This window comes from Sarcophilus harrisii, chromosome 3 (genome assembly GCF_902635505.1).
Source record: "Sarcophilus harrisii chromosome 3, mSarHar1.11, whole genome shotgun sequence".
NCBI lineage: Eukaryota > Metazoa > Chordata > Mammalia > Dasyuromorphia > Dasyuridae > Sarcophilus > Sarcophilus harrisii.
In genome coordinates, this window is record NC_045428.1 from 400,373,679 (window position 1) to 400,400,877 (window position 27,199).

The 27,199-nt window shown below is 34.4% G+C and overlaps 1 protein-coding gene across 9 annotated transcripts in view; it reads right to left on the minus strand.

Annotated features, from left to right (window-relative positions):
• The window catches only part of RAPGEF4 (Rap guanine nucleotide exchange factor 4), a 339,342-nt gene that overhangs the window by 122,185 nt on the left and 189,958 nt on the right, over positions 1–27,199 (minus strand). The gene's annotated exons all lie outside the window — the stretch shown is intronic.

Sequence of the window (27,199 nt, forward strand, 5' to 3'; positions counted from 1 at the left end):
CTAGAAACAGAGAATTTTTATGAAGCTTCTCAGGGAATATGAGTCCTCAATTCCTAGCCACTGGAATAGCTCTGATAATAATACAACCCCAAATATACACAATACAATTTTCTGAGCATTTTTTTCCTCTCAATTAATGTTCACAAGAACCCTGTGAGATATCCAGAATAGATATTATTATTATTACTATTCTACAGTTGAAAACAAAAACAAAAACAAAAATGGAGGTTCTCAAAGATTAAGTGAAGGCTGAGATTAGAACCCAGGCCTTCAGATTTTTAAAACAGAGTTCATTTCCCTACCCTCTGCCATCTAATCAAAGAACAGCAAAGGAAAGTATTTTAAGTCAAAGGTTCATCAAAAGCCTATTAGCTCAGTCCTATGTGTGCTCCTTCCAGAAGGAGATAAAACACTAGCAATTAAGTTTCATTCAAAAAATTATTTCTTTCAGCAAAGCTACAATTGGAAATCATTAAAATGAAAATAAATTGGTAAGCCTTTCTCCGAGGCCTAGCAAGAGACATATGTTATCAGTGGAAGGGGAATAAAGGTCATGATGAGTTATAAATGTATCAGGGTAGCTTTCCATAGACATATACCAGTAAATTTTTTGTATGCTGATCCAGCATTAGTAAGCTCAAGGGGAAGAAAAATGAGGAATATAAGGAGAAAACAGAGATCAAGGTCAAAGATTTATTTGAAATGGGTGATTTTCCACTTAACTTATTTATTTTAAAAATTTCGTCACTGTGTTAACATGCCCTTATGTAGCCTATGATCTGAAAGTCAGCTGTTCAAAAAATCCAATTCAATAAACATTAAATTACTACTGGTTGTGAAGCTGTGTTTTAAATAAGTAAGGGCTAAGAATATAAAAAAGAAAAGTTACAGTCTCTGCCCTCAAAGAACTTACAATCTAAACTAGTAGAAGAGATAAGACATAAAAATAACAATATTATAAGAACAATAACCAGTATTTTATGTAGCATTCTGTTTTACTCCCATTATTACCCCCATTATACATATTATGAAATAGATATTATCAACCTTCTTTTACAGATGGGGAAACTAAATCTGAGAAAGATTAAAGGTCGCATAGCTGTTAAATGTTTGAGGTAGGATTTAAACTCAGTATTTCCGAACTTCAAAGCCAATATTCTATCCACTAAGCTGTCTAACACATCAGAAAATGTTATGGAAGAGATTTATCAGAATGCCTTGAAAGATTAAAGATTTCTGGTTAAAAAGATCAGTGAAAGTTTCATGGAGAAGGTAGCTTCAGAGATGGACAACAAGGATTCTTTAGAGACAGAAATTTAGGAGGAGGCAGGAGAGGACAGTGTCAATTCTAGGTATATGAAAATATATGGACGTGGAAGACAAGGCAGAAAGTGGAAAGAGGAAGAGTAGACCTAGGGTAGAAGTCAATGAGAGCTTTTAGAAGGGGAATGACTTGAACAGAGTTATGCATTTGGAAGCTTTTTTTTTTTTTCTTTTTTTCTTTTTTTGGTATCAGTGTGACTCATGGCTTGGTTAGGAGAGAGAAAGGAGAAAGAGATATGAATTAACAAATTATTAAAATAATTTAATAAGAGGAAATGAGGGTCTAAACTAGGATGGTTGCAGTGGGAGAGGAATAGTAATTATTATTAGAGATAATACCAAGGCAGAATAAGCAGGATTTGATAACTGATTGGCCATAAGGAGAATAGAAACATGGTTGACAAGAAATTAATCAATCAACTTATAAGCATCTATGAGATGCAAGATACTGTGTTAGGCTGTAAAGATAAAAAGGCAAAAATTAAAAAAAATTATAGCTCTTGGAGTTTATCAGGGGAGATAGAACATGCATTTATATAAAAGTATATTTTAAAAAATACAAAGTAATTTTGGGGGGAGGAAGATGGGAGCAGGAAGGATCTGGGAGGTTTCATGTAGAAAAGAAGATGATGCTTGAGTCAACTTTTTAAAAGAAATTAATTGCTACAAGATGTGTAGATAAGGAGTAAGAATATTCCAAGCATGAGAGGAGACTGGTATGAAGGCATGGAGATAGGAGAAGGAATGGAATGTATGAATAGAACATGAAGGACAAACTGGTAAAGAGCATATTAAGAATAATATATAATAAATCTGAAAATGTAAATTGGAACCTGGGTTTAAAAGGGTTTTAAGTGTCAAAGAGAGGGAACAACTGGAAAGTTGGGGGAAAGGGCAAGTTTTGGAGGAAAGAAGAAAAGTGAAGAGTTCAGTTTTGAACATGTTGAGTTTGACATGGGATATTCAAGAGAAAATGTCCATCATTTATTGATGTCAATCAATGCTAAGTAACTCTCTTGCCCTCAGAGATCTCTGGGTAAGAAAAATTGCTGCTTTTTGAAAGAAAATAAATAACTTGTGTTAGATAACCACAGCTGTCTATCCTTAGCAAACCAATGTCTAAAGTCAATTTTTACAAATCATCTCCATGCTGACTCTTCCTCCCACTTCCAAGAGTTTCAAGGAAAAAAAATGTCCTTTTGCCCTCCATATTTAAAGATTTTATTATAGCATTCTTATCATAGCATAGCAGCATGCCTGAAGAGTCCAAAAGAGGGACTGTCAAAGGTTCTGATAAAGGCTTCATTTCCAAAATATATAGAGAATTAACTCCAATTTATAAAAAATCAAGCCATTCTCCAATTGAAAAATGGTCAAAGGATATGAACAGACAATTCTCAGATGAAGAAATTGAAACTATCTAGTCATATGAAAAGATGCTCCAAGTCATTATTAATCAGAGAAATGCAAATTAAGACAACTCTAAGATACCACTACACACCTGTCAGATTGGCTAAGATGACAGGAAAAAATAATGATGATTGTTGGAGGGGATGTGGGAAAACTGGGACATTGATGCATTGTTGGTGGAGTTGTGAACGAATCCAACCATTTTGGAGAGTAGTTTGGAACTATGCTCAAAAAGTTATCAAACTGTGCATACCCTTTGATCCAGCAGTGTTACTACTGGGATTATATCCCAAAGAGATTATAAAGAAGGGAAAGGGACCTGTATGTGCACGAATGTTTGTGGCAGCCCTTTTTGTAGTGGCTAGAAACTGGAAACTGAATGGATGTCCATCAGTTGGAGAATGGCTGAATAAATTGTGGTATATGAAAATTATGGAATATTACTGTTCTGTAAGAAATGACCAACAGGATGATTTCAGAAAGGCCCGGAGAGACCCACACGAACTGATGCTGAGTGAAATGAGCAGGACCAGGAGATCATTATATACTTCAACAACAATACTAGATGATGACCAGTTCTGATGGATCAGGCCATCCTCAGCAACGAGATCAACCAAATCATCTCCAATGGAGCAGTGATGAACTGAACCAGCTACGCCCAGAGAAAGAACGCTGGGAGATGACTAAAAACCATTACATTGAATTCCCAATCCCTATATTTATGCCCACCTGAATTTTTTTGATTTCCTTCACAAGCTAATTGTACAATATTTCAGAGTCTGATTCTTTTTGTACAGCAAAATAACGTTTTGGTCATGTATACTTATTGTGTATCTAATTTATATTTTAATATATTTAACATCTACTGGTCATCCTGCCATCTGGGGGAGGGGGTGGGGGGTAAGAGGTGAAAAATTGGAACAAGAGGTTTGACAATTGTTAATGCTGTAAAGTTACCCATACATATAACCTGTAAATAAAAGGCTATTAAATAAAAAACAAACAAACAAACAAACAAAAAAACAAAAGAGGGACTGTGGAATTAAAACATGTTCATAGGCAGCTATAGGATAAATTAGAAATATATATTTTTTTTTCTAAAGGACAACTGGGCATTTTGATTACAACCACTGAGATTACGAGAATGTTTTTATTATTGAGATTATGAGAATGTTTTAATTATTATTTTTTCAGAAGTATAAAGAAGCTGTAGCTAGTTACAAGAGTCATAACTAGGAATTCTGGCACGAAAGGCAAATTTAGAGGGGAATAGAAGAAGAACTTTGCAGATACCTTAGGACAGAGATCCCAGGCTTCCCCTAAATAGGGACTCTAAGACACTGCTTCTGGAAATATTGCTGAAGGATATAAATAGGGAACAACTAGGGAAATCTCATCTCAGGACATAAAAGTTTTAAGCATCCCACTTCAACCAGTAATGAATTAATGAGTCAGTCAGGGAATCAACAAGCATTTATTAAACACTTACTGTTTTCCCTTCTAGACTCAGTTCAAATCAGAACTTCTAGTGGAGACCTTTCTCAGTGCCCCTCTCCCAAATGACTAGTGCCTTCCCTCTGAGATCATTATCCTTACCTCTTTTTATATCTTGAATGTACATAGTTTTTTTTTTTTTTTTTTTTTTTACATGTTATTTCCATTAGAATATGAGCTCCCTGAGGACAGGAACTATGTTAGCCTTTCTTCATATCTTCAGCATTCACTGTAGTCCCTGACACATAACCAATGTTTAATAAATGCTGGTGGACTGACCAACAACCAAATGGGGGCAAAAATCCTGTCTGGATTATTTGCAGATGGTGCAGCTTTAATATAAAGCATATCATCTGCACTATAAAGTTAGTATGTTGTGTTGCATGTACCTATAGTTTCTGAAAACTCCAAAGAGCAAAAAAGTCCCAAGAGCAGGTGTTCAAAAGGTAAGTTCCAACATGCTGTCAAGTTCTTCATTCCTTTGATAGCATCATAGTTTCTTAAAGAGAAAACATCAAAGGATACTTTCAAGCCTGGTAGTCCTGGGCACCAGCATTGCCCGCATGGGAGCCTGGACTAGCTGCTGGGAGGCAGCCGTCTCAGCATCCTTTGACTCTCAGCTTTTATTCTCAGGGTCACTTATCAGTGGGGCATGATCTGTTGGGTTTCTCAACAGAACTGCATAGAAATCCTCCTGGCCTATCAATTTTTTTTGCCTTAATCTTACAAATGCATCATCATCAAAATCAAGCCCATACACCAGCTTGGTCTGAACCTGACCCTTTTTTGTCACTTGAAATAGCAAAGCACTTGGATTCATAATAAAAATAGGTCACATCTATAAAATACTTTAAAGTTTATAAAGCATTTCTACTTTCCCTGTGAGTTAGGTGGCGCATTATTTTCCTCATTGTAGAGTTGGACGAACTAATGCTTAAGAGGGGTCAAGTGACTTGTCCAAGATTATACAGTTAGTAAGTGGCAAAGCCGGCACTTGAGCCCAGGTTCTTCTGACTAGCAGGTGCAGTGATCTTTCCCATGTCAGCATCCCATGCTGACACAGAATATAAGAAATGAAAGGGAACTTAACGATGGCCTAGTGCAACGCTCTCTTTTTTTTTTTTCCATCGAGGAGGGAAGTGTCAAGTTCATACTATGAGTTAATAGTAGAGAGGGAACTAGAATCTAGGTCTCCTGACCTTTGATCATTATAACAAAGATTGAGGACCTTCTTGCAGTGACTGAGAAAAATAATATAGGAGAGCCTAAGTCATATAAGGAGAGAAAAAAGATGTGGTATGCATTTATATCCCAACCCAGTCTTTCCATTCCCATTGTCATGACAGTCCCAGTTTTGTGACATACAAATATATGTCATTCTTTGTGATCTATTTAATCAATCAATTGAAAACATTTAATAATAAGTATTGACTGTGTACCAGATAGTGTGCTAAGTACCGGGGATACAAAAAGAGGCAAAAAAAATATAGACAGTCCCTGTCCTCAGAGACCTTACAACCTAATGGGGAAGACGAGATATGAGCAAACATTGCAACATCATAAATGTGGAAATATATTTAGAAGAATTGCATATGTTTAACCTATACTGTATTACTTGCTGTCTAGTGCTGGGGAGTGGGAGGAAAGGAGGAAGAAAAATTTGGAACAAAGGGTTTTTTCAAGAGTGAATGTTGAAAACAATATTTGCATGTATTTTGAAAATAAAAGGTTATTATTAAAAATTAAAATAAAATAAAAAATAAAAACAGAAAAAAAGATAAGAAGCAATCATATCAAAGCAAGCTATCTACAGATAAGTAGGAAATAATTAACAGAGGAAAATCACTGGAATTGGTTCTTTTTGAAGATGGTATTTCAATCTGGTCTTAAAGGAAGCCAGGGAGGTCAGGAATCAGAATAGAGGATAGAAGATGTTCCAGGCATGAGGGATGGCCAAAAAGATTTCTGGAAGGCTATTTGTGGAACAGCTAGGAAGCCATCATCATCGGATTAAAGAGGTGTCAGGCAGAAAGATAGAACAAGACTGAAATGGTAGAAGGGGGTTAGGTTAGGAAGGGCTTGGAATGCCAAACAGTATGTTGTATTTATTCCCAGAGGCAATAGGGAGCCACTGAAGTTTATTGAGAGGGGAAAAATCACTTCAGTAGCTGATTGAAGGAATAGGTTGAAATGGACAGAAACAGAGGCAGGGTGATCAACCAGCAGCTTACTATCATAGTCTAGAGCAAGGAGGGCCTGTGCAAGAATGGTGACAGTGTCAGAAGAGAGGAAAAGGAAAGTTTAGGAAATATTGCAAAGGTGAAATGGACAGGCCTTGGCAATTTGGATATGGAGGATGAGAGGTAGTGAGGAGTCCAGAATGATACCTAGGCTGAGCGACCAAGAAGGTGTAACCCTCCACAGTGAGAGAGAAGGTGGGAGTAAAGGAAGATTTGGGGAAAAAAGAGTAAGTTGTGGTTTAGATTTATTGAATTAAGATATCTATTGGTCCTCCATTTTGCAATGTCTGAAAAGCAATTGGAAATGCAAGATTAGAGGCTATTAGAGGGCAGGAAAGATAGATTTAAGAATTGTCAACCTAGAGATGGTAATTGAGTCTATAGAAGTAGATGTGTGGCTGCTGATGGGTCAACAGTGAGGAAAAACAGGAAGCAAAATGCAATTGAGTCTTGTTATCCTGGATCCCACAAGAACAGAATAACATACTAACTGATAGTCATCTGCTTTCATAAAGTAGCTGGTGTTAAAAGGCTATCAAGTACTTTTATTAAGGCACAAGTGGTCAACTATCAACAGGTAGAATAGTGTGTTCAATAAGGATGAAAGGAGGAGAAAGGAAGGAACTAAATATTGCTATAGAATCTACCATGTGTAAGGAACGACCCCAAGTGCTTTCTGCAAATATTATCTCATTTTATCTTCACAACAATGCTGCAAGGTAGGTGTTATTATTATCTCCATTTTATAGTAGATAAAACTGAGGCAAAAAGAAGTTAAATGATATTCCCAGTATTACTCAGATAGTATGAATTTGAGGCAGAATGTAAGTAGAAATCCTATCTCATGTTATCTCCCTTCTTTCTAACTCACTCAGCCATCAACCTAGCAGCATCTTCATCACTTCTAGAATAAACTATTGTAATAACCTTTTCATTGATCTTTCTATTTCTAGTCATCCAGTCCATCCTGCATTCAGGCGCCAAAATTATTTTCCTAAAGCACAGGTCTAGTCCTCTCACCTTCCTATTTCACGATTCCAGGGGCTCCTTATTATCTGCATAATCAAATATGGAATCTTCTACCTGATATTTAATCTCCTTCCCAACCTCGGACATTTATGGTATTTGTATGTTTTATTTCCTTCCATATACTCAACAATCCAGCTACATTGGCTACTTGCTTTTCTTCCTAAATAATACTTCTTGTCCTGACTCTATCATTGCACTGTCTGTGCCCTATGTCTGAGATGTCCCCCTTCCCTTTAGCTCTCTAGGTTTCCCCATCTCCCTTGAAGACTTAGATCAAATCCTATTTTCTACAGGAGATTTTTCATGTTCCCCAGTCCCTCTGGTCTTCCCTCTGAGATTAGCTTCCATGTATATAATAAAGATCTTTTATATTCATAATAGCTTTTATCTATTATCTATAGTTTTGGGATATTTTCATAACATAATTTTTTTTTATTTCTTTAATATTCATTTTGATTAGGAAGGTGAATATGTCCCTTAACACACTGAGGATAACAATGTGACTTTCCTCTCTGTGTATGAAAGAAATAAAAAAAATCCTTTTTATACAAGAAAATGTTCACTAATACCCTTTACAAATACATTTGAAGCCTCAAATTATGAGCATAAAATAGATGGGAATTCCCAATTTATGACATGATAATGGCAATTAAGTATAAAAATTCACAAATTAGTTCAAGTCATTTACTATTTATTAAGTCCTCACCATGTGCTGTTTTTCTTTTGTCTTTGTGTCTTTGGTGTCTAACATGTGTCTAATAAATGTTTATTGAATGAATAAATTCCCAACATGGTACTAGGAGCTATGGACTATAAAAAACCATATGCTTCAGTATATGGCTTGAAGGCACTTAATATTAATGTATACATAACTGTGTTATGTCAACCACAGCACAAAACAAAAAGATATACAAAACAAACAATCTAGGATCAAAATGCGATAAAAGGTAAAGAAAGAGAGATCTTTGTTCACCAGCACAGTTAAGGAACTGTACTTAGAGGAAGAAAAATTTAAATTATGTGACCCTCAGTGGTACCTACACTTTCAAGCTTTGATCCTATGATCTTTAAGGGTGAGAAGGTTCCCTTAGGCACTAAAATAAATTAAGATTATTTGGCAGAGTAAGTGGGTGGTGCAAGGGAGGGATACATGAATAAGGGAACAGGAATGGTAATGAGTATAGTGTGTAATTTACTGGGCTAAGAGAAAAGAGTAATGAAAAAATTTCACTGTTGGGATAGAGGTTTCTTAAGAGTAGTGACAGATAAGATTTAATGATAATAGGGGACAGATTATGAATGCTTTGAATGCACAGAGGATGGGATTTTTTTTTTTTTTCTAAAGAGGATCACTGTCCTAGAAAAGAAAAAAAAATCAACCAATGGCTATATAAGTAAAAATTTAATTTAAAAGAGAAATATTGAACATTCTACTTATCTGCCTTTAAAGAGATAAAGAAAAAAAAAACTGGACAAAATGGATGGAGGTGTCTTTCATATTTATATCTAAAGGGAAAATTCTTAACAAAAGAAAGGATGGTAGATATTACAGGGAAAAAAAACACGATTTTGATTATATGAAATTGAAAATTTTCATATAACAAAAGCAATGCAACTAGAGAAGAAAAACTGAAAGGGAAAAATCTTTGCATCAATTAAATGATAAGGTTCCAATCATGGTATAATGGGATTATAGATTTTTGAGCTGGAAGAAACCTTAAAGGTCTCTAATCCAATCTCATCATTTTACAATTAAGGAAATTGAGTTTCAAAGAAGTTAAATTATTTACTCAAGATCACCAAGGTAGTAAATAATGCAGGAACTATTTGAATCCAAGATATCTAGATCCAAATTCAGAACTCTTTCTAACTATGCTACAGTGCTTCATAAATATGCACAATATCCAATATATCCAAGATATATTAGGAACTAATACAAATATATAGGGCCAATTACTAGTGAGCAAGCACAAGCTGAATCATATTGGCTCTCCAGAGTCAATCACTAAATTTTCAGTGTTAACATTTACACTTCAGAAACTGGAAAATGCTATAATTCAGAAGACTAGGTAACTCAATGGATAGAGTGCTGGGCCTGGAGTCAGGAAGGCCTGAGTTCAAATTTTGCCTGAGACATTTATAAGCTGTGTGACCCTGAACAAGTTTGCTTTAAGAAAGAAATTGTGAAACACTCCATATCTTTCACAAGAAAACCTCATGGATAGTATTGGCGTACCAGGATCTACAGGGTCATGAAGAGTCAGACATGACTGAATAACAATTCAGGATTTGCTTTTTATTGTTTTACTGTTTGTCCTGACTAAATAAAGTAAAAGACAAAATGTTAATAATACAGATTAAGCTTAAAATGTGTCATATATATGATTTTTTGAGAATCAATTGCTAAATGTTTACCAACAAACCACTGGCACTACATAAATAGCCAAAGAATATAAATACTTATCAGAAGAAATATTGCAAACTATTGACAACCTTATGAAACATTTGTTCAAATTATTAATGATAAAATAAATAAAAATTAAAATAACTCTGAGGTTTTGCCTCCCATCTAGAACTTTGATAAAGATTATTGAAGATAAGAATAGTCAATTCTAGAAGGTAAATGAAAAGACAGAAATATTGATGTACTGTGAGTAGGATGAAAATTGTTTTATTATAGAAAATAATTTGGAATTATGCTAAAATAATTGACTGAAACATCCATACTCTTTGATCCAGAGGTCTTATTGCTAAACATACACTTCAAAGACATCAAAGACAGAAAGAAGCATCCCATATATAATAAATATTCAGAGTAGCACTACTACTTTTTTTGTGGTAGCAAAAAGCAAGAAACAATGTTGATGTCCCTCAACTGAGGAATGATTAGTAAATTGTGGTTCATGAATGCAACGTAATGCTATAGTATAACAAACAACAAAAATGGGAAAGCTTAAAGGAACTAATGCAGAGCATTATTAGTAGAACCAGAAAATGCTCATATGCATACATACTATATATATATAATAACTAATACAATATAAGCAAAAAGAATAGTAAAATAAAACTAGATGCTGTTACAACAACCATTTGGCCCCAAAGAAGCATTTTTAAAATGGGTCTCTTCCTTTCTTAATTGTAGAAACAGGGAGCTTTAGAGAATCACATATATAATATTATCAGATGCAAAAGATATGCTAATTGATTTTGTTAAATTGTTAACAATTATTTTTGATAATATTTCTTATGAGAGAACTAGCTGCCTTAGGAAATAGAGAAGTATATATTCAGAAATAAATGTGGTTCAAAAGAAAAAACAATAATAAACAAAATTAAGGTAATGAAAAGTAAGATTACCCAATGAATGTAATAAATAATAAAAATATACTTAAAATTTTATATTCAAGCAAAACATGAAGGTTGAGAATAGAGAGATATAAAAGTAATCTCAATACTTCTCAGTCTTTCAACACAAAAATCTAGCTTGTTTAATAATACTATTCTTTTTTGGAGGGTAAAAATTTTGATCCATAGAGTTTAAAAAGTTTTCCATGATAAAAATATATTATGGGAAGTATTTAAAATTTCTGCCTAAATATTTAAAGTAATTCATTTTTGAATTAAAAACATCTGAACAGATATTTAATTCAATTAATTTAAATTAATATATTTTGTTTTACAGGGGGAGAAAGAACCTTCTCAATATAACCTCAAAAGCATTAAATATATAAGTTGCATTTTTGTAATGATAGGCAACGGACAAGTCTCTTGTTATCTGTCTCATTGGAACATATGAAATTTAGCTGAGGACTAGGTTTTCAAATTTTCCGCTCCAATTCCAAATATTGGAACAAACTTTATCTTATAAATTTGCTTTCTTAACTAGATTCCTTCATAAAAGAAAACTTTTTACTAGTAAAAGATGGACTAATATTTGACAGACTTCTTAAGGTGGTAATAACTGCTCTGCATTCCAGAATTCAGTCTAATTAAATCCAAAGATCCAAAAACTTCTTGGAATGCATGGAATTAGACGTAGGGAGGAACCTACCAGAATAATCCTTGCCCAAGCAGGATTTTCGGTCTGGATACAATGTTCCTCAGAGAATTAACAATACCCTAGATTTTCTTCTCCCACCTCTTTTTTTTTTCTTCAGATTTGAATATTCAAATTGAATCTTTTTGATTATATTAAGAAAAAATGTTCTATAAAATATCATCTATTATACAATTTTCTTTTAAAAGATCATCCATGATTATGGAAGGGGAAATATCTCTGGTAAGTCCTAATATCAATTCTAACCCTTTATTTTTACTTCTCTACAATCTAGAAGAGCTTTCCACCACCTACCATACTCTAATTGTACAGCTTGGGAGCCATGATTCGCTTTCTAGAGAGACATCATCTTTCTTTAGTTGGTATGATCCATTTGGCCAATGATCTTTCCTTCCATAGTACATATTAACATAGCATCTTAAAGGAATTAATGCTTTTTGCTCAGGGGCTCATTAATTTCTAACGGTTTTGACCCATGTTTTCATACAATGGGGCTAATCTGCCAAAACACAACATTAAAGTTGCATTTAAGTTATAAGGTTTTGGAGTGAGCAACTGAGCAAGTTACCCAAGCTATTTCATAAATACAGGTGCCTAATTGAGCACAGAATTATCTTCTCACACCTGTGGTTTTTATACAACAAATCATATTCTAGAAATAACTATGTATTCAAAATGTATAGCTATACAGTTAGAGGATCGATGAAGAACCCAATTCAAACATTACTCCACTCCCTTCCCCAATAGTTACACACACACCCCCCCCAACACACACACACACACACACACACACAAAAGGTGCCTCTGACACTGAAATAGGAATCTGGAAATTCTGCCTTTCTCAAGGATATTAATTGTTATACTAGTCTAGGTAAAGAGTAATGTCAAATACAAATCTCTTGGTGATGGTAGAAGGTGAAGATATACAAAAGCAATATATGAATTTATATTAATCATTCGTTTGAGTCTTTCAAAAGGGACTGACAAAAATAAATCAAGGTGCTTATATTCAACATTCATTTATAAAAGCATCAATTCCAAAACAAACAATCCTCACAAGGCACAATTCATAAAAACAACTTGGAAATGCATGAATTATTTGAATATCTTCCTTTGGTCACCAACTTTAGCAAGATGGCAGCTTGGATAAGGAATAGACTAGAAAACAACAATCAAAAAAGACTCCCTATTAGACAAAATTGCTGGACAACTTGGATTAGGTCAGAGACATTCAACACATGCTTATTTATAATGAATAGCAAAAAGCAGAAGGCTCTGTTTACCCAGCACGCAAAGGAAAGAACATTGTACTGTAATGCTGCAGCAGAACAGCCTAACAAATGGAGTCACCCAGGTCAACAGTAATAGATAAATGAGAGGCAGCTTTTTAAATGAAGAAACTTTGGGCAGATCCCACAAAAAGAATAACAGACAATAGATGAACCATCTGACTTAACAAATTAGATCCAAAGGGATCAGAAATAGCCAACCAGAGAGTAAAAAACTGGGTGAAAGAAGTCAATGGTCCAATTGTCTGGGTAGAATAAAAATGTTAAGGGCAAGACAGTTCTGATATATGGTGGGTTTCTACTCTCACTAAGTTGAGCAGTGATAGATCTGGATGTGAATGTGAATAATCTTAACACAGCCAAGCAAGTGTTTTGCAATGCATACCATGTATACTTAAAAAAAAACAACAACAACACATAAATGTCTTCACTTTTAGCATAAAATGAGTCAACAATTACCAAAAATGATACTTCACTACAACTGTCAAAAGGAAAAAGAACATTGAGACAGGGCACCAGTGTACAAAAGCCTAGAACATAGCTAATGATGCCTCATTTTCCTGTCATTTTTCTATTTCTCAGCTACCATATAACATTGACTAGAAATACACTGAATAGCTTGAATGACTAAAATGCTTCCCAGACACTAAACCTATTGATATCATGGAGATACTATAAAAGAAACAGAATTATTATAGGAACCAGAGGCAGCATAATGTAGTGAATAGAATGCTGGATTTGGAATCAGAAAAAACTGTCTTCAAATGTCCCTTCACTGAAGTACTAGTTGTGTGACCCTGGGCAAATGACTTAACCTTTAAGCAAGAGAATAATACTAGGATTTACCTCATAGGCTGTTGTTGCAAGGATCCAGTGAAATATATATATATATATATATATATATATATATATATATATAAAGCACTTTGCCAGTCTAAAAATACTATATACCGAATTGTTACTGTTTGAATTACAGAATGTTTCCAGATGAGAAGGGACAAAGAGAGTCAAACTTCACATCAATTCTTAATAAGTAATCATTCTGTCTTATTCTGCCTCTGTGCTCAATATTGTGCTAAAGACAATGGACAAAACATAAGCTTAAAACAGAGCTTTATGGTAATTATCTAGCCTAACTAAGTTTTCAATGGATCAGAGAGAAAAAGTTATACACTTGACCAATAGAAGATTGTATATTGTTTTTTTCTTTTATTATTATTAAAGCTTTTTCTTTACAAAGTTTATGCATGGGTATTTTTCCAACATTGATCCTTGCATAATCTTCCGTTGCAAATTTTCCCCTCCTTCCCTCCATCCCCTCTCCTAGCTGGCAGGTAATTCAATACATGTAAAATATGTTGAAATATATGTTAGATCCAATATATGTATAAATATTTGTATAGTTATCTTGTTGCACAAGAAAAATCAGATCAAGAAGGGAGAAAAAGAAAAACTGAGAAAGAAAACAAAATGCAAGCAAATAACAACAGAGAGAGTGAGAATGCTATGTTGTGTTCCACACTCTGTTCCCATGGCTCTCTCTCTAGGTGTAGATGGCTCTCTTCATCGCTGCACAAGTGGAACTGATTTGGATCAATAAGATTGTATATTGTTAAACAATTATGTGAGATAAACTACTTTCAAAAGAGAAGACTATTAGTAAGAATTGGAAGAGTCTTTATAAAGGATAACTTTATAAAGAAATGAAACTTGAATTGGATTAAGATGCATTTAATTGGGCTAGGTAGAAGGCATTCCAGAAATGTCTTATCAAGCTGCTTAAATTACTAGAAATAGATCATCTGGATGAGGTAGATCATTGAATTAGGATGTAGTAGGAAAGATAGACTGAGAAAGTAGATCATTGAAAATTGTAGAGGATACATGAGGGATCTAGAATGAACAACAATAAGAAGCCTTTGTAATTAAGTAGGGGACATAACAAAAATGATGCCTTAAGTTTAAGAGGGATTGGGAGATAACTTTTGGTTTAGTGTTGAATTTTTCACTTAATAAAAACAATTATTTTTTCAATTAATATTGAGATGAGTCAGAGAAAATGTCAAAAGAGATGATATATGTAAAGCCCTTTGAAAACATTAAAACCCTTTATAAATGTTAGCAATTATCATTATTACTATAAGAAAGATAGGAAGTGAGTTAAATTTGACTATATTATGGAACATGAAAGATTGCAACATAAAAAGATTTAGGTGACATATGAGGAGCTTGGAGTCATATATAATCTTGAGTTATTGCTAGAGTGCAATAGGCAATGCATCAACCTAGAATATTATTGTAAGGAATGACCTACATCAAAATTGATCATTCGTTTTGCTTAATTTTTTTGTTAGATCAAATCAGATTTCAACTTTTTGTCCATAAGTCAACAGAAATATTTATTTACAACCTACTATGTATAAAGAACTCTCCTAGGCACATTGAGAGATGGCAAAAAGATAAAAAAGAAAGTCTCATAATATCTGTTGAAGAAAGACATCACTATTTCTGTCTAAAATTCTCATGATTCCTTTATTCAAATTTTCAGACAGATTGATGTAAATCATTATATGATTTAAGTTGTTAGTTTGCTTTTTTCCCCAAATTGAAGAATAAACAATCTCACTGGAAATTGATGATATAAACTAACATGATATGATAGTAACTTTTTTTTTTAGCACTTTATGATTTACAAGCACTTTCCTTATAATTCTGTAAGACAGTGCAAATATTAGTATTCCCATTCTATATAGATGAACAAACTGAGGCTGAGAGGTTAAGTAAGCTTTCATAGCCAGTGAGCATTAGAGGCAAGACACAAACCCAGAGTTATGGAGTCCAAATCCAGGACTCTACACCCTGAAAACTTAAACAGCAGAATAAAGCAAGGCAGTGTGTGATTAAAAGTGCTGAATAATAATAGTTGACCTTTATAAAGTGCTTTACAAAGACATACCATTTGAGCTCTATGACAGTCCTGTGAGGCGGATGTGATTATTATCCCATTTTACAGATGAGGAATGACTGAGGGTGACTTAACCATGGCTAGTAGAACTAGTAGGCGACACAGGTAGCAGTTAAATCCAGGTCAGTGTGGCTCTAGGTCTAGCATTCTATCCTCCACATTATATAATGCTATAGAATTTCAGAAGAGAATAAAGTTACTGCTGCCCAGAATAGTCAAGGAAGGTTTTGAGAGAGAAGTATTATTCCTTCTTGGCACCCTAGTTGTACCTCTGTCATGCTCTTAACCTGGACAGAGTCCTTGACTTGGAATCATATGGCCTGGGGTTTGAATCTACCTCAGACATTTAGTAGCTGAATTAAGATAGCCGACCTAAAAAGCAAGCATTCTATCTTTGGATTCCAGTTTGTATCTGATAGGGTTTGACATAAAGAAATCATAATATTTATTATATAAACTTAAAAATTTTCAGTCCTATGGTAAAACATAAATATTTTTATCTACTATTTTAATATATAATTTGAAAAATATTCTAAACAAAGTCACTACCTAGTTAAAAGATAGAATACCCAAAAAATCAGTTTCCTAATTTTTAAGTCTAAAATTATAAACCATTGACTTGTCTCTGGCCCCACAATTTTTTTCAAATCACAGATTTGCATTGGTTAATGGCAGCAGATTTCCTGCTCAAAGAACTGTTTAAAATGAATAAATAATTAAAAAATCATAAACCCTTAAAATTTGAGTAGGAGGCATTTCAAGCATACTTAAGAAATCTGACACTTTTACCTTAGTATTTTAGCTTATATGAATTATTTCAAATGATTAAGAATGCCTTAAATATTTGCTAATATGGTGCAAAGAAAGAATTTAAAGGTTATGATGTTTCATTTTGATTATATCTTTGACCAGACACTACACTAGAATTTATGGAACATTTCTGTTTTGGAAAAAAAAGACAGAAAACAAGTATTAGTCTTTAGGGACAAACTATCATAACGTCGAAGAAAGAAGCAACTATTTCAAACATCTACAATTCTGACAACTCCTTTACTCAAATTGTCAGACAGATCAGACATGATTTAAGTTGCTACCTTTGTTTTTTGTTTTTTTTTTGCTTTTTTTTTTTTTTGAAAAGTACTAAACATTTCAATCCTATCTCCTTGACTTGTGTTAGAAGTTGTTTAACTTCTAACAATGGAAGAGTGTGTGTCTTAGCTGCTAGTTAGAATTAGCAGGAGTACAGCCTGAAGAGGAATGAAGACATAGATAGCCTTGACATCCTTCTTAAAATGGAGGTTCTGGGAGGAATCAGACAATCAGAGGGAAAGGCTGCAGGATTAGAAGGTATTTCTATTGTAAGATGTAAGTGTAAGGGCTGAAGTGAGCAGCCATTCATGGTAAAAAGGTTTCTGTGACATTAGGTACCATATATGGATATCATTTTAAATATATGCCATATTAAAATCCAAAAGAATTTAAGAGAACTGAATGTTTCATTCGTTTTTAGGATGGGTAACAGAATGAATGGCTGCAAAGTATAAAGCAATGCATACTACATAAGAATTGAAGAAAAGAAAAAGATGACAGAATCTCGAATATTAAAAAGTCATTGGTATAAGTTAGAGAAATTAATTTCTGTATGATTTAACTTTCCAGGTCCAGGACTCTCCCTTTAAAATGCCCCTCCTCAAACAACCTATTATGTCTGAAAATATAATAGATAACTTACATGCTAAAAATAATTTGCTAGCATTTTAACCAGCCTTATACTTGAATGTGAATAGTCATTTGCAAGAATATTTCCAATTGATTGCCATCATTAATTCAAACCTTACTCTTTTTCCTTTGTATGTGAGTCCTGAAGGAAATATCACGGGAGCTATGAAGAAATGAGTGTTCATTTTAAAGATAGAGATGATAGAAAAATACCAACCCCATATTGTCTAGATCTGAAATTTTCATCTATAATTCCTTTCAGTAAATGAGATAATATTTTTAAAGGTCTAAGTACAATGTCTGGCATGTAGTAGGTATTATTTATAAATACTATTATATTTTCTTCCTTTCCTTCTTCCACTGATATCAAAGGACATCTCCCCTGTGATCTTTTTGTCTTAGTTTTCTGGGCTACAGACAAGTTCAGTGACTTATCCATGATCACACATTCTCTATTATGCCAAAGCTGCCTCTAGACTCTTGTACTGCATACATAAAACAAAAGTTTTCTTCCCATATGACATAACCAAGCAGGGAAAATCTTAAGAAATAGAATATGAGTACAGTTGCTTTTTTTTCTAACTTTGTTTTTTTAGTATGGAAAATAAACTTTTCAATCCTTTCTTCAGTTGCAACTTGTTTCAGGAAATAAAAATAAGTATGACACTAGAGATCTGAAATCACTCCTTGCAGAGAGACAGTATAGGATAGATGAAAGAAATTTAGGAAGACCCAGGTCTACACTGGTCAAATCACTCAACTTCTCACTTTTTCTGACAAGTCCCTAAACTTTAAGTTATAGAGGAAGTCCTATTTTTCATTAACAGAGAAAGTTTCCTTTTCAGGAGGATGCCAGACTAAGCAAAGCACAGGTTCCATACAAAAATAATAACAAAAGACTTTAAAAATGGAGAAGCTTGGTAGAGTAGCAGTATGTTTAGGCTTATTAGTAAACATGAAAGATGGTGCAAAGGAGGCATGGGAAAAGGCAATTACAAAGACTAAGAACATGTGGGTATAAGGGACGGCAGCTTTCTAGGGAACAACAGCAATCTTAGATCATTTTTCTTTCTCTTTTTTTTTGCAAGGTAATTGAGATTAAGTGACTTGCTTAGGGTCACACAGCTAGTAAGGATTAAATGTCTCAGATCAAATTTGAACTTAGGTCCTTCTAACTTTAGCTGATGGTCTACTCACTGTACCATCCAATTGTCCCTTAGAGTCCTTTTTAGATTGAAGTAAAGACAAAAAGACAGAAAGGTAATGGCAGAAAGTTATGGGTTCACATAGATACATTTTAAATGTGTACTGTGTAATATTTGTATGACCCAAGATTCTGTTCTTGGCCTTAGAAACTTCTCTCTCAACATTATTTCTCCCTGAATAAGTTAATTCCTTCAGCTTCAACTATTATTTCTAGTTGGATGATTCCCCAATCTATGCATAGTTTAGATCTTTTCTCAAGCTCTAGTTCCTCATTTCCAACTATATGATGAAAATTTCCATTCGGATATCCTGTCATCACTTCAAACTCAAGATGTTTAAAATTGACCAGTTTTTCTCTCCTAGATCCAGCTCTACATCCTGTTTTTCATTCTCTCAGACATTCTCTCAGAGTTGGGGATCTTAGTCATTTTTGAGTCTTCTATTTCCCTTTCTCCAGTCAGTTACCAATCCTATTTCTCCATTCATAATAGTTCTGTCCTACCATCTCATGTTCGAATTACTACACAAGATATCTAACTACTCTATTTCCCCTTTTTCAATGTTTTACCCTTTAAATTATCCCGATATGGAGATCTATTATGTTAAACAGAAATATACTTCAAATCTACAGACAATAAGTCAGAATTGAGTTAAAAAAAATCATCCAACAGAAGTGAGTGCAAGGGATAATGCTGTAAAAAATTACCCTGGCATGGGTTCTATCAACAAAAAGTTATTAAAAAAAAGAGGAAAAAAGAAAAAAAATTATCCAAGGTCACTAATGACTAGACATGATATGGGTATATTAGTTCTGACTCAACATTGCGACCAAAGAAATTTGCCAATATCAATATCCCTTATGTTTATTTAATAATGTTAATTTATTTGTTAATGATCTTATTAAACCTTCAATGGCTTCTTATTTCACAGAAGATAAAGTCCAAGCAGCTTAGTTTAGCACCCATGACTCACCACAATTTGACTCTCACATAGTTCTCTAGTCTTATCTCTACCGATTTCTTCTAATGAAACCAATCTTTTCACTATACCTGAAAAACAACTTGTAATTCCAACTTCCGTACTTCTACTCTTGCCATCACTCCAATGTGAGCTCCTACTTCTTCCCTGACTTTTGACATCTGAGTCATCTTACAAGACCCACTTGTCCTTTATTCCATGAAACTCTCTCTGACTTTTTCAGATGAAAATCATGGAATCATAAGCTCACAAATTTATAGATTAGAAAGACCTCTAAGACGATCTACTTAGTTCCCTCATTTCACTGAGGTAATCTTTTCTTGATCTGAACTCCTTCTTTGCAGGAAATTTTAATTGGCATTTAAACACTTGCCACCTGCTATTGGAAGTTTTTTCCATATGTATATATCTTAGGCCCCCAGAATGCACAAAATAATGGTAGTGCTGCTGGTCAAGATGGAGAAGCTGGGAAAAGCAGTTCTTTTAGAAAAGTTCAGTTTTAGACTTACTGAATTTCAGGTAGTGATAATTCTACCATTTAGATATGTTCACTAGGTGATTGAAGATATAGGACTAGAGCTCATATGAGAAATCAACTTTGGAAACATGGATTTGGGAGAAAAATATGAAGGGTGGGTGTTGTTAATAAAATATATAAATTCTAAGATGTGAAAAAAAATTAAAAATGAAAAATAGACTAATCAATTTTCTAGCAAAAAATGACAGTGGTAATGTTAAAGTTTTTTTTTATTCATTCTGAAAGCCCAATAGTAAAGTCCCAAGGGAAAAAAAAAGCAGAAGAAGAAATAAAGGCAATGGGCAGAGATGAATTGAGTCATGGAAGGAAAGAAATAAACTAGGCTCTATAAAGGAATAAATATTTCGCAATTCTTAGTAGTAGTAGTAATAGCTGACAATCACTGCAATTTTCAGAACTCTTTATATGGTATCCCATTAGGTTGTGAGCTATTATATTCCATTTCACGGATAAGGAAATTGAAATTATTTACTCATGGTCACACATCTTGGAAGTATCTGGGGCACAATTTGATCCCAGATCTTCCTTACTTTAAGTAAGAATTTTGTCAATTATGCCTACTCTATCAATTGTTAACTTTACCCATTAGTACCTGGTAGTTTCTTAGATACCAGAAGTAGCAGCAACATTAGCAGTAGTGGTAATAGTAATAGAAGTAGTCAAAATTGTAGTAGTAGTTGGGGTTGTTGTGATAATAGTCAGAGAAGTAGTCATAGTTACAGTAGTAGTTATAAAAATCAGTAATCATACCAACCTGCATGGTAGTGGTAATTATTATATAAATATTAATAATGACAATAATGATATCTGACATTGATAATAGTGCTATATAACTTACATAGCACTTTACAATCCCTGTCTTGTTTGATCCTGAAAGCAACTATTTGAGAAAGGCACCCTAAATGTTATTAACATTCTCATTTTACATTTTTCCCATGGGAAAACTGAAGCTCTGCGATCTGTCAGGTAATTAGCAGAACAAGTCTGGAGGGAATAAATAAGCCTGGAAGTAAAGAGGCAATCCAAGCTGAGATCTGAGTCAGTAACAAGAAAGCCTACTGGGGCTAATTTCAGTGCTTTCAAAATTTCCCAGTACTTTGTTCTTAAGATTTAATCAGGGGCAACTTTTTCTCCCTTTCCTTCCACTAGTTTCTAAAGTTAGTTTCCTGCCTCAATAAGTATGTGCCCTGCCCTTTATTACCCTCATACAATGGCCTAACTGTTTATATCTGCTACTTGTTCCAATTATATTGACCAATATGCCACATTACTGTAATGATCAGTAGCAGTTTTCCTAGAGTTCCTTGGAAAGTATCTTTATTTGGCTTGAATTTGGGCTCAAAGAAAAGAAATCTGGGCTTTAGGGCCAATTCAGTCACTAATTAAATTGGTAACCTTAAGGAATTCACTCAGCTAGTCAATAAACATTTATAAAGTGCCTGTTATGAGCCTGATCCAGTGCTAAGAGCTGGGAGTATAAATAAAGTATGGTAGCCCCTGCCCTCAAGGAGTTCATGATTTTGTGAGGAAAACAATGCACAAACAACTGTGCATAAACAAGTTATGTATAAGATGAATTGAAGATAATCGACAGAAGGAAGGTATCAGAAATAAACGAGTGGGACAAGGCTTTCTGGAGAAGATGGGATTTTAACGGGCACTTGAAGGAAGGGAGGATGCAGAGATGAGAATGGAGAATATTCCAGCCATGGGGGTGAGCCGGTGAAAATGCCGGTCAGGAAATGGAGTGTCTTGTTTGAAGAGTAGCAAAGAGGCTAATGTCACTGGAAGTATCTGGGGAGGAGGGTTTGGAGAAGCAGAGAGAGGCTATGTAAGAAGACTGGAAAGGTAGAGGGAGAAGGGTTATAAAGGGTTTTGAAAACCAAACGGATTTTATTTTTGACACTGGAGACAATAGAAGGCTACTGGAGTTTATTGGGGATGGTGGTGGTGGTGGGGGAACTGATGTTTTCAGAAGATCATTTTGACATTTTATTGGAGTATAAAAGTCTCTTGTATGGTGGGGAGATCTCCTAGCACTATTGCAAGCCTGCAGCCATGAAGTGATGAGGACTTGCATTTAGCTTTGTAAGCTTCAGTATTCACATCCAAAAACTCATGAAGTCGGCTTTTGTGCAGACCATCGGCAGCTCAGCTTATAGATAGACACTGTTCTCCCAGGTCAAAAGATTCAATAGCTGCAGTGATGTCCTGTGTGATTCATCCAAGGATATCAGGGTTAGGAATTAAGTGGGGCCAGTGAGAATGTTAGGCGAGTTGGAGAAGAGACTGGATGGTCTCTGAGGCTCCCTGTGTCTCTAAGACTAACTGAAGTCTAGTCAAAATTGGCTTTCAATGGTTAAGCCCTACTTAAAATACAATTATAGTGTTTTATTTTCAAAGTACATGCAAGGTAGTTTTCAACATTCACCCTTGCAAAACTTTGTGTTCCAGGTTGTTTTCTCTTTGTTCCCCCATTCCTTCTCCTAGGCAGCAAATAATACAATATGTTAAACCTGTGCAATTCTTCTATACATACCTCCACATTTATCATGGGCCCAAGAAAAAAATCAGATCAAAAAGGAAAAAAATGAGAGAAAGGGGGAAAAAAGCAAGCAAACAACAACAACAAAGATGAAAACACTTTCTTTCGATTCACATTCAGCTCCCACAGTCCTCTCCTTGGATACTGATGGCTCTCTCCATCACAATTGGAATTGTAAAACCCTATTTTTAATATTAAAAATGTTAAGTTGCCTTTGAAACCACCAGAGGGAGCCCAAGCGTTTCATGAATGTACATAACCCTCAAGAGCATGGAAAAGGAGATGAACATAAATGTTATAATGCTAAAACATGGAATATTGCCTTCTTTTGGGGGGAGCTTTTTTTTAACTTATGGAAAAAATAACTCTTGAATTTGCTTTTTGTAGTCCTTCATCATATTTCTAAGCACTACAACTCTCTGACATTTGAAAGAGAGCAGTTGATAAAAATAGCCGGCAAGCCCAAGGTCTGATGTTGACTGTTACCGCCCCAGCACCTGGGCTTCTCCATTCTAGCCAGCCCTAAACATGCACTTTCTTCCCGTGCATTGCTTACAAGTGACAACAATGACCACTACCCGGTTCATCTTTATTCTGAACTTTGGAGGAAGTTTCGGGTGTGGTTTCCTCACATTGTTTATGACCAAGCTATCAAATTAGAGCTCTGGGTAAGCACTTAAGTGATTTTTATTTCTTGCTTTGGAGTCAGTTAATCAGACTGTTTAGACTTTGAAATGAAAAACTACCTACAACTCTGGCACAAATGGGGTTGTGGGAAGGTCTGGGATCACAGAACTTTCTAATTGGATGTCCTATAGTTATCTCAAACTTAACATGTCTCCTAAGGCTTTCCTTCTTCCCAACTTTCCCATTATTATCGAAAGTACCCAATTTTTTCAGCTATCCAGGCTTGAACCCTTGGCTCCTCACTGACACAACCTACATATATAATTTGTTGCTAAATCTTGTTATTTCTACGTTCAAAACATCTCTCCTAATATACTCTTCTTTATTCACATACCTTCATGATAAACACTCATTACTTTTTCTATTTATTTTTAACATTAAAATTTTTTTTAATTCAAAATTCTCTCTCTCATTCTCATCCCTCTTTTACTCCTCGAGAAGGCAAATAATATATCAATTATATATAGGAAGTCATGCAAAACATGTTTCTATATTAACCAAGTTACCAAAAAAAAAAAAAAAAACAAGAAAAAATCAAAATGAAAAAAGGAGGCTTTAATTTTCATATTGCTTAGATTATTGCAGTACTATTCTACTAGGGGTCTCCACTCCAATCCATTCTCGACTTAGTTGCCAAAGTGATTTTCCTAAAATACAGGTATGACTATACCTCCACTCCTACCCCTACCTCCACCCTTTATCAAAAAACTCCAATAATTCCCTATTTCTTAAAGAATCAACTATAGAACCTGATCTCTTTCTACATTTCTTATACTTGATTCCCTTCCATGTACTTAACAATCTGCCAACACTGGCCTTCTTAATATTCTTCACATGAAACCCTATTTCTCAACTCTGGATTTGCAGTAAATGTCCTCTATATTTAGAGGGCACGGTTATGGTCCATATTCCATTGCTTTAGCCTTCTAATTTCTCTAATTTCCCTCCCAATTTCTGCTGAATCACTTCTTTTCCTCCCCTCCCCAATCAGGGCCTTCCTTTTAAAATTATCTTCCTTATTTTATTTGTATATAGACATTTGTATATTCTAGCCTTAAGAACAATATATTAGCTCCTTGAGGGAAGAAATCATATTTTTGTCTTTATATTCACATCATTTAGCACAGTGGCACATAGTAAGTTCTTAATAAATGTTTTTTAACTGGCTTTCTACTTTTATGGTATTTCTAAGTTACTATCTCCCTGAGCCTAAGTTTCTCCATTTATAAAATGAGGTGTTAGATTAATCTATCCCTAAAATCCTATGATCGCAGTAGAATTGGATCAAGTCCTAAGGGGGTTATTCTAAACTTTACCCTTGTGAGCTCTCAGAATAAGCCTGATTTCAAAGAGTAATCTAAGAGATTTCATAAACTACAAAACTGTTCTGAGATGGTAGGTTTAATTTAGGTGATCTCCCACAGTCTAACTGTGCTAGGAGTAGCAAGATATGGGGGTGGAGAATAGCATTTAATCTTTTTAGTATGTCATTCCATGATTCAGACTACTGAACAAAGTATTCTATAACATACTTAAAAGTTAAGATTTTGGTACCTCTAACAGACTCTAACAGAGTTTAAGCTCATTGAGGACAGGAACTGATTCACTTTTTAATCTTTGACTGGGACAGAGCATTTTGGTTTGCATCCATAGTAAAACTTAATCTGTTGAACTGAATTCAGTGAACATGAAGTTAGGCTCCCTGAGGGGAAAACTTGTACAAACCTATCAAGCCCATCTGTTAATCCCATTTATAGAGTATAAAAATATCATAGATGTTATCGGAGACAAATGCAAATGGAACGTTTTGATTATTTCTACCCCTTGAAGAAAATCCTAAACTGCCTTCCTAGGACTTGTTCCCCAATATGTAAACATGGCCTATTGTGACATGATTCCATTGCCATATTATCATATTGCCTTCCACATAGTGCACACTTCCCAGGTCGCCAGGCATGTTTTAGCTATTACTCAAGCCTCTACAGAATGGGTGATAAAAATCATTAGCTTAAGCAGTAGAATGCCAGGACTGTTATTGGGAAACTAAAAGGAGAAAAAGAAAACATCGGCTAGTCCAAAAGACAAACCACAAGAAAGCCATGTGTGTATATACACAAAACCTCACCCACACGGGCACAATCTTTATGCAACTTTCACCTGCATCTCTCCTCTAGAAAATAATGAGGCAGAAACAGGGGGATGTAACTTCTGCCCAAACTACTAACCCAAACTACTGACCAACAAAATAAATCAAAAATACCAAAAAGCACAAATGCTGAAAATGGATGGGGACATAATTATCACAGGCGCACCGAACCAATCAATCAATAAAAATTTATTAAGCACTTATGTGCTTAATGATGTGCCAGGCATTGTGTTAACAATACTAATAAAAATCTAGTCTTTGCTTTGAAAGTCAATAAAGACTCAAGAGGATTTTTTTGCAAAGTTAATCAGATATGTTTCTACATTTGGACCCAGACTGCTATATTACTTCTTCCTTAGTTTCATTCCTACACACAAATAAGGCATAGAATCCTAGACTTAGAGCTAGAAGGAGTCAAGGTCATCTTAGAAAAGTTATAAATGAGTAGTGACAAAATAAGTACCACAAGGTTAAATTAAGTGGCCAATGCTATTAGATTGAATGCTTAATGATGTCCTCATCATATAATGTTTGGAGATCCCTTTGAGTTCTTAAAGACGATGCTAATGAACCTGTGAAAAATGGAAAAACTTTGAATACTAAACCTGATGACAAACTATCACATGAGGACCATCCTAGCTAAGTTTGAATAGACTTATTGTCAAAGGGTTCCAGGTGATAGACAGATAGGCAGATGCACAACATGTATATATTTGTGGTAGATAGATAGACATATTGTGTACGTCTATTGTGTGTGTGTATGTGTGTGTGTATTGATATATATACATATATATATATATATAGAGAGAGATGTATATATGTATGTATATAACAATAGTCACTCAAGAAAACAGCCACTAAGAATGGAAGAGCTATGACCTGAGTCCCTAGAAAGAAGAATTCTTTCCAATGAAATCACAGCTCTTTTGAAATACTGATGACGTGAGATGGGGAAAAAAAGAAAGCAGACTCATTAAAGATAATAATATCAAATTCAGCACTGGAGGTTGTGATGAATACTTTGAAAAAACTGGACTGAAATTTGAAATGACCTTGTAGAGGAAAAAGAATAAGTCAATAGGAATCCTACAAAGTAATTTACTTAGCAGAGAAAAAGGCAGGAGAGAACAATAAAATACAGAATAATTTTGACTTTTTCAATCAGGAAGAGTGTTATAGGTGATAGTGGGCCAAACTGGATTAATAACATTTTTGTATTTTAAAATTAAAAGAATTATGCAGGATATTAATACTTATAGTTTATAATACTTGTAAGCTGTGTTTGAAGAGAACTCTCAAACACATAGCCTACTGGCTGCATGGGACCTATTACAGTCTCAAGTCCTGCCTAAAACAGTTTAAAATGTAATTGGGAAATATTCAACAAAATAACAAAATTATGCAACAAGCATAATACAACACAGATGCTATTACATTTTAAAACTAAATCAATATATAACTTATATGGATTCTTATGTAAAGTTACATGACCCTATTTCTATTTGATCCTGACACTACTGATGTAGGAGATGATGAGCAAATTCTTCCAACATGTTTAAGATAAATTGATTCT